At 37.4% G+C, this 12,537-nt stretch overlaps 1 protein-coding gene across 1 annotated transcript in view; it reads left to right on the plus strand.

Annotated features, from left to right (window-relative positions):
* Positions 1-11,811: 11,811 nt before the first annotated feature.
* CTXN2 (cortexin 2) overlaps positions 11,812-12,537 on the plus strand; it is a 19,271-nt gene continuing 18,545 nt past the window's right edge. Inside the window, exon 1 of the mRNA XM_069097500.1 lies at positions 11,812-12,155. The gene's annotated coding sequence lies outside the window, so the exon portion shown is untranslated. The remainder of the gene's footprint in view (positions 12,156-12,537) is intronic.

Consider the following 12,537-nt stretch of genomic DNA (forward strand, 5'->3'; position numbering starts at 1 on the left):
AAAGGAGAGTTAATCCTGAAGCATAAGTCCAGGCGGTGAATCTAACACCTGAAAATTAAAAACAGGATTAGCTAGAATAGGAGTATTAGCAGGAAATTTAAAGCAAGATCTGTTCCTAGGACAAATACTGGGATTAATTTTAAGGAATAAATCTGATTTTCTGTTTCTTAATGACAATCTTACTTAAGGTGCTGCTCATTGTTCAATGATTAGTAAAATATTGCTCCTATGTTCTCCAAATGCCTTTAAATTTACCATTCTACTTATCCAGTATGTTAACTTGACAAATTTATTTTCTATGTTACTGAAAGTCCTGGTCAACTGAAGGTAAAAGAAGCAGAAAGGGAAAGAAAAAGGGCATATCAAAGATAAAAAGATGCATAATTTTAAAACTAAAGCTTCTTTGCTGTTAACACCATTTTAACATTTAGGAATAATAAGTCAGAGTATTTTATGCCTCATCTAATTGAATGATGAATTAGTTTCTACATTTTTAGCATCAAGTATAAAATCATATTCTAATTCTATAATATTTCCTCACATAATAGCCACCATATTTTTTTTCCTCACAACACAGAGAACAGTATGAGGTACCTCAGGAACAAAAAATCTCAAGGCACTACAAGGAGTCCAGTGTGGCTAGATGAAGCATTAAGAGCAGTATGAGGCAAAGTTGGGAAGGTGGAAAGGTGGTAGGTAGGTGGTAGGTGGTAGGTAGGTGGTAGGTAGAAGGTAGGAAGGATTTCGGTGGACCTTGAATGTTAGGTTAAGGAATGGGAACTTTACTGGCTAAGCAATAGGGAGCCAATGAAGGTTGAGGAAAAGAGGTGACATGATCAGATCTATACATAAGAAGAATTAATCTGTGAATGAAAGACAAGACAAAGCAAATACTTGCCACTGATGGAATGGAAATGGAGAGAGTAAAAGTAGGACCACAGATTTAGAGTTGGAAGGGACATTTATTTGTAGATGAAAAAACTGAGTACCATGGAAGAGAAATAACTTAAGACTTCTGAGGAGCTTATTGTAGTAGTTCAAGTGACTATTAATGAGGAAATGTGGTAGAAGTGGAAATAGAGAAGGGAGGCTGCTGCAGGGTTATCTAAAATTAGGGACTATTTCCCTTTATCTTATCTTCAAAGGGGAAGGGGGGAAGAATGAAGAATGAGTCAGAAATCATAGGTCATAGAAAGTGGGAAAGGGACTAAGGAGAGGAAAAAGGAATGAAGGAATCGGGGAGAATTGGGGAATTAAAATGTTTGCCTTGTATAATAGGATGATTTGGGATGGGTTTTCTATTGTCGTATCTTTGGTAGTTATTTTTAGCTCAAAATAAGGGTATAAATATTTTATTAAGATTATTTAATTGATAAATCATATGAAAAGATACTATAATTCTATTTTTCACATATAATGATTATTCTTTTAAAAGTGTTTACATTAAACTACATGATTAATAATGGTTAAGAGGCAGATGGCATAGTAGAGAGGATGCTGGCCCTACAGACAGGAAGACCTGAGTTCAGATTTCATCTCAGACTTTTACTGATTGTGTGACCCTGGCCAAGATACTTAGCCTCTACTCCATCAGTTTCTTCATCTATAAATTAGGAATATTAACAGCAAGGTTAAAGGGTTTTAGTAAGGATAAAGCAAGATATTTGTAAAGTGTTTTGCAGGTTTTAAAGTACCATATAAATGGTTGTTGTTATTATTATTTTTGGGGGGGGAAGCAAGGCAATTGGGGTTAAGTGACTTGCCCAAGGTCACAGCTAGTAAGTGTCAAATATCTGAGACTGGATTTGAACTTAGGTCCTCCTGACTCCAGGGACCATGCTCTATTCACTGTGCCACCTAGCTACCCCTATTATTTTTAAATTATGGGTCTGGAAACCTATTATATGTGTTCTCTGAAGATCAGCTTAACTAAATGCAGAACAATTCATTACCAACTATATTCCCTGCAAGGTGACAATACATTTTGGCCACCACAGTTGTTAAAGACATCTATTAAGTCGCAAAAGGGTAGCAATTCATCTTTGTGGAGAGAACACCCGCTCTAACAAACATATTCTTTAACATGTGAAATGGAAAGAGTGCTGGATCTAGAATCTGAGGACCTGGGTTCAAAATCACAGCACAGATACTACCTTAACCTTGAGCAGAGTCATTTTAACCTCTTTGGGCCCCTCGGTTTCCTCACCTATAAAATAAGGGAATTGGATTTCTTAACCACTAAGATCACTTTCAGTGCAAAAATCTCTACTTTTAGTATCTTAAGTCCGTAGATTTACTGATGGTAGTTACAGAAGTAGAGATAGTAGCAACATTGTTACAGTCTTGGTCCACTATTAAAAAAGACTGGCCCAATGATGCTAGTATCGAATCAATGGTTAAACCCAGTTGCTGGCATTTGTGAAGCTCCTATATTTATTATGGCTGTTGGTAACATTGATTCTTGTAAACATAGTTGTTAATATTGCTCTTGGAAACAGTTTATCAGATAAATAATGCCACTGACATATTATTTATCAATGTGTTATGCACTAGAATTTCTTTCCATTGTTGCAACTGGTCATTTCTTTATATATAGTGTTTACATGTCACACATCCTTTATGTCCCATTAGAGCCCAGCACGGTATCAGGAACATCATGGGCATTCAGTAAGTACTGATCTAAAAGCAAATTTTCAGATAATACTGTGATCTTAAGTTTGTATGATGCTTTCTACAATTCAAAGCATTTCCATATCCATGACTTCATTTAATGTCAACTTTACAAAGGAATTTTGAAAATTAATTTTGTTTATAAAAGATAATAAGATCAGGTGATCATATATGCCAAATATAAAACTTGGGTTCATATTTTTAATTGTTATTTGATATTAACCTAACAATGTAAGTTCTCTGGTCTAGTGAAATTCATATTAGAATTATAATATTTGAGCTAGCTCACACTACCTGACCTGGTTATTGGCAAAATAAACATGAAGGGACTGTGCTAAATTATTTTGAGATCTATTTTGTCAGAGATTTTAAACAAAAAGGGAATCTCTGCAAGTGATCTCAACCAGAGAAGCAAATCTAATAGAAGCTGTTCTGAAGCCTCCCTCATTCTAGTATACCTAAGAGGAGAGGTTTCCAGAGGACTAGAGGACTGCATCAGCTTCAGAAACCAGACAAATGTATGAGACAAGATGACTGAACCTTAAGATATGATGAACTGGGGCAGCTAGGTGGTACAGCGAATAGAGCACCAGCCCTGGAGTCAGGAGGACCTGAGTTCAAATCCAGACTCAGACACTTAACACTTACTAGCTGCATGATCTTGGGCAAGTCACTTAACCCCAATTGCCCTGCCTCCCCCTGCCTCCAAAAAAAAGCAAAAAAAAAAAAAAAAGATATAATGAACTAATGAAACGGAGAGTGGGAATGGATTGTTGAAAAAAAAAAAACAAATAGATTATGCTGTTATCCTCTGCAAGGTCTATTTGCCAAAGGGGACTGCCCCCAGTGGCTTCAGTCAATGCATCAGTCAATTTTTTCCTCTCACTATTAACTATCTCCTCTGATTTTGTGTAAGCCATAGAGGACCTGCTCTCTATGCATCTAGATTGTGACAATCCATAGAAAAATAGGGGTCTTTCTTTGGATTGAAGGGGGTAATGTCAAAGAAGATTTAATTAGACCCCTATTTTGCTCCAATCATTATTAATCAGTTCAGTGTAATTTCATAGGTGTAATGATTGTTAGAAATTATTAGTGATATACTCATTTAATATTATACATTTAGCCACTCTAGTCAATTGACATGAGTATAGGAATCATATACATTAATACATTTACACATCTTAGATATAGGAATAATTAGATAAAGTTAGATAGATTCTTTCTTATATTAGGACCCAAACTTTAAACCACTAGTAATAAAGTTCACTTGCTTAACTACAAGAATGCTGATGACCAAAATCATCAAAAAGATGGGATGTCTTGATATGGTGTGGAAGGTCCCCCAATTTATTTTTGTACATCTGGTCCACCCACTCTTGCCCATCATGAGGAGGGGGCCATCTTATTACCAATTTAGTCAACAGAGATGACCCTTGCCTTGTCCATCCTGTGACTATCCATGCTGATGCATCATTTCTGGCCTTCCTGGAGGGTCAAAATTAAGGTCTATTATTCAGTGAAACTCTGTATTTTACTTTGCCTCTTCTGGGTGCCAAGCCTTTGGGGAAAGGGGGCAACTTAGATTCTGAGAAAGATCTGAGGTTCCTTTCATTGAAGGGGGTCAGTCCCTTTAATAAATGGTTAATGGCTCAGAACTCTGCTTCAGTGGTTTTTCTTACAGATTGGATAATTTTGGACCCCACACACAAACACTTTGGTCATTTATGCCAGAAGTATATGTTATGGCTCAACATCCTACATGACATTTGAATTTACTCTTTGATTTTATCATTGAAAATAATACTCAAAGGTGAGAGCTATCCCTCCTCTATATGGCACTGTAACATACCAAAACAATTCCACTTTCCACCCTTGGGAAAAATAGTGTGATCGTCTGTCAAAAGTAGGAAGACTCAAACTCACCATCAATAATATTTTACAGTATATGATATAGAGAAGATGGATGAAATTTTCAAAGATGCCATCAAAAAAGATTATTATATTTAAATAGCCTAATTCAGAAGCCTGGCCTAAAAACTAACATAGTATTTCAGAATTCTCCATCACTGGCATGATGTTGGGTAGATTTGTGCAATCAATATCTATTTAACCACGTGCTTCCCAAACCACAAACAGTTGGAATATTGAAATGTGTCAACAGAACCATCATAGAAATGTTCTAGTCTTGAATTTCAGATAAATCAGCCATGATTAATTTATATTATAATATGGGCAGTGGAGAGTTTCTACAAATCATATTTCCAACAGAAAGTGGCCCGATGAAAAACTAGTCATAGCAATTTTGGAACAGTTCTGCCATTATGCACACAGTAACATCCTTTTATTTGTAGTATGTCAATTTTTTAAATTGAGAAGCAAATATTGATATTTCTATAATATGTTCCTATACTTCATTAAAAAACTTAATGCTCTGAATTCTATAGGACATTATGAAACTTTCGTTTGCCAAAGGATTTGATTGGGATCACCAAACTTTCATGTGATAATATTAAATGATAAAATAGTTGTGTTAAGAATGGTATTTATGGGGCAGCTAGGTGGCGCAGTGAGTAAAGCACTGGCCCCAGAGTCAGGAGGACCCGAGTTCGGTTCCAGCCTCAGACACTTAACACCCATACAAAAAAACTAGCCATGTAACCTTGGGCAAGTTACTTAACCCCAATTGCCCTCCAAAAGTTAAAAAAAAATGTTATTTATGTTCTATTCTCCACCCCAATGGAGTGAATCATCATTGTTCAATAGATTCACATTTTTATCAACTCATTTTACAGAGCCATGTTTGAGAAATCTATCAAGGAAACTAGATTTCTAAATAGTAGTTGGACATGTTACATAATGCTTTCATGGTAGCCCTATGGAGGTTTTTATATTGCTTGTGGATGATTATAAATGTTGTTGTTCAGTCATTTTTCAGTCATGCCTGATTCTTTGTGACCCTATTTGGGATGTTCTTGGCAAAGATATTACAGTGGCTTGCCATTTCCTTCTCCAGCTCATTTTACAGATGAAGAAACTGAGGCAAACAGGGTTAAGTGACTTGCCCAGAGTCACAGTTGTCTGAGGCCAGATTTGAACTCAGAAAGATGAGTCTTCCTGACTCAGGTCCAGTGCTCTATCCTCTGTGCCAACTACTTACCCATTTGTAAGTACTATATATTTATAAGAGTGACTGTGATACACCTATATGGTACTGAACATTTCAGAGTCTCCTAAATGAGATCCATTACCTCTCAAAAGAATTCAGCCTTGGGGCAGCCAGGTAGCACAGCGAGTAAGAGCACTGGCTCCAGTCTCGGGATGACCTGGAGATAGAATCCCGGGTTCAGACACTTAGCACCCACACAGAAACACCTGGCCATGTAACCTTGAGCAAGTTACTTAACCCCAATTGGTTAGGAGGGGCCAGGTGGCTCAGAGAATAAGAGCACCGGCTCCAGTGTCGGGATGACCTGGAGATCAAATCCCGGGTTCAGACACTCAGCACCACAACCAGAAATAACTGGCCATGTAACCTTGAGCAAATTACTTAACCCCAATTGCTTTAAAAAAAAAAAAAGAATTCAGCCTAACTCCACACATGAAAACCAGATGGATGAAGAATGCCTGTTGTTCAGATTACAATATGCAGTTGAATAAGCAACCTATAGAGCTTTTCCCTCACCATATTCATAGGTGTACACATATTTATATCTATATATAGCTATACTCATAACTATACCTATATATCAAGTGAATATTGTTCACATAGCTTACCTAGATCTTAGCAAAGCCTTGGTAAAGTATCTTAATGGTTGTTTATAATAATTTAATTATAATAACACAATAACTTAATGGTTATTTTTGGGGCCCTCCTGGCTCAGAGTGAATGTAAATAGTAATTGTTTCTCTTTTGTCCAGCAACCCTGAGGGTCTTCCCCTCTGTGTTTGATTTTTTAAAAAAGTTATTAAAGGGGTCATCCCTTGACTCACTTCTTAAAGAGGCTTATGCACTGAATGGGCATTGCCTCTCTCAAAATGAGAACTTGAAAAGACCTTAGCTTAAAAGGGCCATTATACCCTGGGCCATCTCCAGTTTTCCTTATCTGGCCACTGGACCCAGATGACCCTGGAGGAGAAAGTGAGACTTATGGCTTTGCACAGCTCTCCCTCATTCAAATCAAAGTTAATTGCAAGTCATGTCATCATCTCCCTGATGTCATGGCTGTATTTGAGAATGAAGGACAAACCACAACCCATAGGTAGTCTGAGCTGCCGGAATAAGGATCCAGCTGGCCTGTCTCAATTGGGCAACTCAAGATAAAGTATCTCAAACTACTCTTATGGAAAAGATAGTAATATGTGGGACTAGACAATAATATAGTTAGATGGATTTGGAACTGGTTGAATGGTCTTACTGAATGAATTATTAATAGGTCAATGTCACCCTAGCAAGAAATCTCCAGTAGCATGCTCCAAAGACCTGTGCTCAGCCCTGTGGTATTTAACATTTCTATCAAAGATTTGGCTAAAGGTAAAGATAGCACACTTACTATACTTATAGATGACACAAGCCTTGGAAGAATAATGAACACATTTGATGACAGAACTAGCATCACAGGCTACAACAGTGAGCTGAATCTAATAAGATGAGAAACAATGGGGATAAATGCAACCTTACATATGGGCTCAAAAAATCAATTTTTACAATTACAAGATGAAGGAGATGTGTTTAGATAGCAGTATGTTTGGGAAAAGGTCGAGTTGCTTTAGTGGAGACATTGTAAGTCCATAGTATTATATAGCAACTGAAAAGGCTAATACAATCTTTATTTACATTAAGAAGCACTGAATTTGACAGATGAAAGGGAACTCGGAGGTCATCTAGTCTAACTCATATACAAAAAGAATCCCCCAATCACATATTTGAAAATAGGCTCCCTACTCTCTGTCTGAAGAGAAATATAACTTCTATCGTATGGAGGCAATAATCACTGTACTGTACTAGGTCTTAGTAAAACTACAGCCAAAATGGTGGGTTTAGTTCTGAGCACCACAGGTTAAGTACATTGTTAAGCTTAAGAGTATCCAGAAGAAGACAGTGAAAATGGTGAGGCCTTGGATTCATTTCATGTTGAGGATAGACACATCTGTACTGTAACTGCTCACTAAAACTCCCTTCATAGTTCCAGTTATGCATTTAAGCCCACAGAATTTTTAGATTATTGGATGTTTACATCTATCTATAAATAATTTCTAAATTAGGCTCTCTTTCCAGTTGGTGGTGATCTAGCTTTGGCCATACCAAATTGTGAATATTCCTACTATGTTGTACCTAGTTGCTTTATATTGATACTGCAACTTTTTTTAAAAATTAAATTACAGGAATTTAGACCGCAGAAGACTCAGGGATATGATAGCTGTCCCCTAATGACAATAACTCTATAAAAACAAACATATTTAAAGCCCTGAGAACTCTGATCAATGCAATGACCCACCAAGAGTCCAGAGGATTAGTGGTGGAATAAATATGCTACTCACCTCCTGATGGAGAGGTGATGAACTCAAGATACAGAATTAGACATCAGTTTTTTGGAGATGGTTGATGCTAGAATTTGTTTTGTTTGCCTATGTATATTTGCTAACAAAGATTTTATTTTTGTTTTTCATTGGTGGCTGGGGTGGGGGAATGGGAGGAAGAGAAAATAAATTTTTGTTCATTGAGAATGATACAATTTAATTTTTTTTTTTGCTTTTTTTTGGAAGGGAAATTGGGGTTAAGTGACTTGCCCAAGGTCACATAGCTAGTTTTTGTGTTAAGTGTCTGAGGCTGGATTTGAACTCAGGTCCTCCTGACTCCAGGGCAGGTGCTCTGTTCACTGCACCATGTAGCTGACCCTTACAACTTAATTTTTGAAAATACAGTATCCCTAACAAGTTGAGTTAAAAGAGTGGTGTGTAGTCAGGAGGGAATTGGGTTTGTATCACAGTTTTAATACTTATTAACTGTGGCCCTGGACAAGCCATTTACAAGCTCTGAGCTTCCTCTTCTATAAAATGGAAATAATTATCTGCCTCATAGGGTGGTGAAGGAAGTGTTTTGTAAACCTTAAGATGTTGAATAAATGTGAGTTGTTATTAGCATAGTGCTTTTTCCATTATGAACCACTTTATAGATTTGGCAAAGCATCAGCAATAGACAATTAGCTTGAAAAAAGGCCAAGGTCATGAACCTTACCCTAAGAAAAGCTATATTCAGTTAGAGCTTTCTTTTGGCATAGAGTCAAAAGCTATCACTGGGAGTCCTTTTACAAATGAAGCAAGTATGGACCAGTAAAAGAAAAAATAAAAAATATCCTATGCCACTTTTAAGAAGCAAGCTTCTAGCGTATGGCATCAGATATCTAATCAGTATATAGTTAAATAAATATACTCTAGGTCTAGAATGAGAGTATTATCCAACCTTCTAAATAGTGTGAAATTTGTACCATCCATTAACATGGTTATGATTCCTAAGTAGTTTCATTATATTAAGATGAAGTAATATATCAGTACGTGAAGGATCTGTGATCTCATCAAAGTGGCTATTCTCTCCAAAGGTACAGATTACTCCATCTATGACAACTCATTCTGCCCATTCTGTCACTCCTGCCTTTGCCTGACCACAAATTCTCCACAGAGGAGTCCATCCAATATCTTTGAGTTGTCTTGACATTGAATGGTACCAGGAAGCACATAGCCTGTCCATCAGTTGTTCCACACTCACTACATGACCAGCCTGTCTTTATATTGCAGCACACTCACATCTACTATACATTTTCTATTGCCTTTTGAGTATTTTTTAACTTTCGTTTTCCAGAGATTGTAGTATTTTATGACTCACAGCCATAGAATACCACCATAATATTCATGTTAAAAAGATAAGCCTTTGCTTCAAGGGAAAGCTTGAGGTCATTAAAAGTACAGTCAAATTTCCAAAGGCAATAGGCCCCACTCTTCTCTTCCCATTCAATTGTGTCCCAGATGTAAGTGTATGGACCCATAACTAAGATCAAAAGACAAGACAAGGCTACCAACCATTTAGGAGACAAACATCAACTGACAATTAGCTTGTAAGAGTTAATAGAATTAGTACATACTTACTGAAGAGATGTAACTCAGTTTATGGGATTTACTGGGCTAGATTTGGCTTTTTTTAAAAAAAAAGAATGATGGATAATAGGTTAGTCAGAATACCTTCTGTATGAAAAATTGTAGTAGGGTCAAACTAAAATATTATGGATTGGATGAAAATTTATATAAAGAGCAAACATGGGACTTAGCATTCAATATGGGCATGTGTAAGCACCTAGTATTACCTTACCTTTTATCTTCAAGTCTTAAAAGCCCATCTAAATTGCTCAATTCTTGAAGTAATAGTGGGAGTTTTATAGTCATATCTATTAAACTATAAACAAAGACAGATTATTATGTTTAACTTTGTGCACAATTATTAAACTCTGAAACATGAAAATACTGCGAAGTTACATCAATATGTATTCCTAGCTATTGAACACCAATAATAGGTCAGAAACCCTCCCCCCCACCCCAACATTTTGGAAAAATCTGCAGATGTTTGTAACTTACATACTTATGTAATCAAAATAGGTGGGAAACCTTGAAATTTAGTATGAAGAAACCACCAGAACCCTAAGTATGTTCAAGCATATTGGAGGTATCAATATAATTTTTAAATACACAAAGTATTTTAGACAGTATGATCTAGTGGATGCAGAGTCAACTTTTGAGTTGGGAAGATCTGGGCTCAAGTGCTGTTTCTGAGACCTCCTAGTTGTGTGACCATAGACATGTCACATAATTTCTCATTGCCCTAGGCAACTTTCTAGGATTATAAATGAAAGTGAAGGGACTCCATCTTTATTGGTAGAGAGAGATTCCTTAGTAAGAATTCTCTGTACAAGTGAACTAGGTCTAGCCTGTGTATTTCAAAATAGAATCCACATCTTTTCTTAAGAAAATCTTTCACCATGTTATATACTGAGAAATAACTTTATAGAAGCTCGATCTTCACAATCCTCTCTAGTGACTATGTGGCTAATGAGAAAAACATGGGAAAATATTAAAATTAAATTTGTAAGGTAATAGATCCTGAAATGCCAGTAATCAGGATTTGGAAGTCAATATAAACAATTTTCTGCAAATAATATCAGAGGCATAATAGGAACAGTGGAAAGACTGTTAGATTTGGAATTAAAAGACCTAGATTCAAATTCTGGCTTTGCTGCCTAGTGCCTATGACTTTACCTCTCTGGGCCTCAGTTTCCTCATCTGTCAAAAAATAAAAAGGAGGATTGGACTAGATGATCTCTGAATTCCTTTTCAGCTTTAAACCTACGATTCTATGCATGTCTTTTAGCTAAATCCTTCAGCTTAATACTGTCCTTAGTTACAAAATTGTCCTCTGCTTGGACACTATGCAAACAGCTTCAGCACCACCAACAGCGACCAGTCATACGCAGCTGGGAAGGATCTTTTTTTAGAGAACATGCAGGTTTTTTTTTGTTGTTGTTGTTCTTGTTGTTTATCCTTTCCTTTTTCTCCTCCCTTCTGTCTTTCCTTTCCTTTCCTTTCCTTTCCTTTCCTTTCCTTTCCTTTCCTTCCTTCCTTCCTTCCTTCCTTCCTTCCTTCCTTCCTTCCTTCCTTCCTTCTTTTCCATTGTCCTTCCTCCCTTTTTTTGTCCTTAGTGAGGACTAAGTGGAGGTCAAAATGACGCATCCTGTTCTCAGCTAAACCTCTTTGGCTGATAAGACTCAGGAGATACTAGCACAACTTGGACTGGAAGATATTGCCTCGGCACACAGAATAATACCAGGAACATAACTAGAGACCTAGAGAGGATTTTTAGCAATGAATTAATTAGACTCCTGCTGCTTCAGGAAGTCAATGTGGGGATGAACCCTAATTGCTAACCTGAGGTATTTGGTATAAATGGAAATGAGCTCTTTTTATCAGAAGTGAAGAATTGTTAAAACACACACACACACACACACACACACACACACACACACACACATAAGCCTGTTGCTAATGTAGCCCAGACTTCCTTTCCCTTTTTAGTTCCCACCCCTTTCTTCCCTCCCATATACAGCCAGACACAGACCCAGACATACGCATACCCGCACACAAATACGTATACACACCCACACAGAGAAAAATACGCACACATACACTATATACATTTCCACACAAATAGACACAGACAACAGCTCTCACCCACTCACTCCCACACACACACACACACACACACACACACACACACACACACACGGATAAGTACATACACACGTAGGCCAGGGAAGATTCCACGCAGGTACGTAAGATAAGCCTTTTGCATTGCTCCTGAAACAGATCGTCTAATACAGAGAAACCTGCAAACACTTTAGTCAACTCGCTGGATTTCATCTCCATGGCAACAAACATGGAAGGTGAGACATTGCTGCCTGTGAAGTAACTTTCTCCCCACCCCCTGCATGAATAGACAGGAAGGGCATTGGTCTAGCTCCATATCCTTAGGATCTTACTTTTCTGAAGCAAACAGGTCTGCAAGTCCAGGAAATCCAGATTCTAGGGGAAAGAACCCTGGTGCGGCTGCTGGTGCTGCTGCTGCTACTGCTGCTGTTGCTGCTGGGTGTGTGGTGTGGTGTATGTTTGTGTGTGCAATCAGCTTGCTAATGCTTCTCACGTAATGTTTTGTAGGAAGTTTCCATGCTACCTCAGTTTAATCTGTAAAAGAGAGAGAGGGAGAGAGAGAGAAAGGGAAACAGAGAGAGAGAGAGAGAGAGAGAGAGAGAGAGAGAGAGAGAGAGA

Source organism: Petaurus breviceps, unplaced genomic scaffold, assembly GCF_028583685.1.
Source record: "Petaurus breviceps papuanus isolate PSGF00001 unplaced genomic scaffold, PetGlider_PUasm1.0 37, whole genome shotgun sequence".
In the NCBI taxonomy this organism is placed as follows: Eukaryota; Metazoa; Chordata; class Mammalia; order Diprotodontia; family Petauridae; genus Petaurus; species Petaurus breviceps.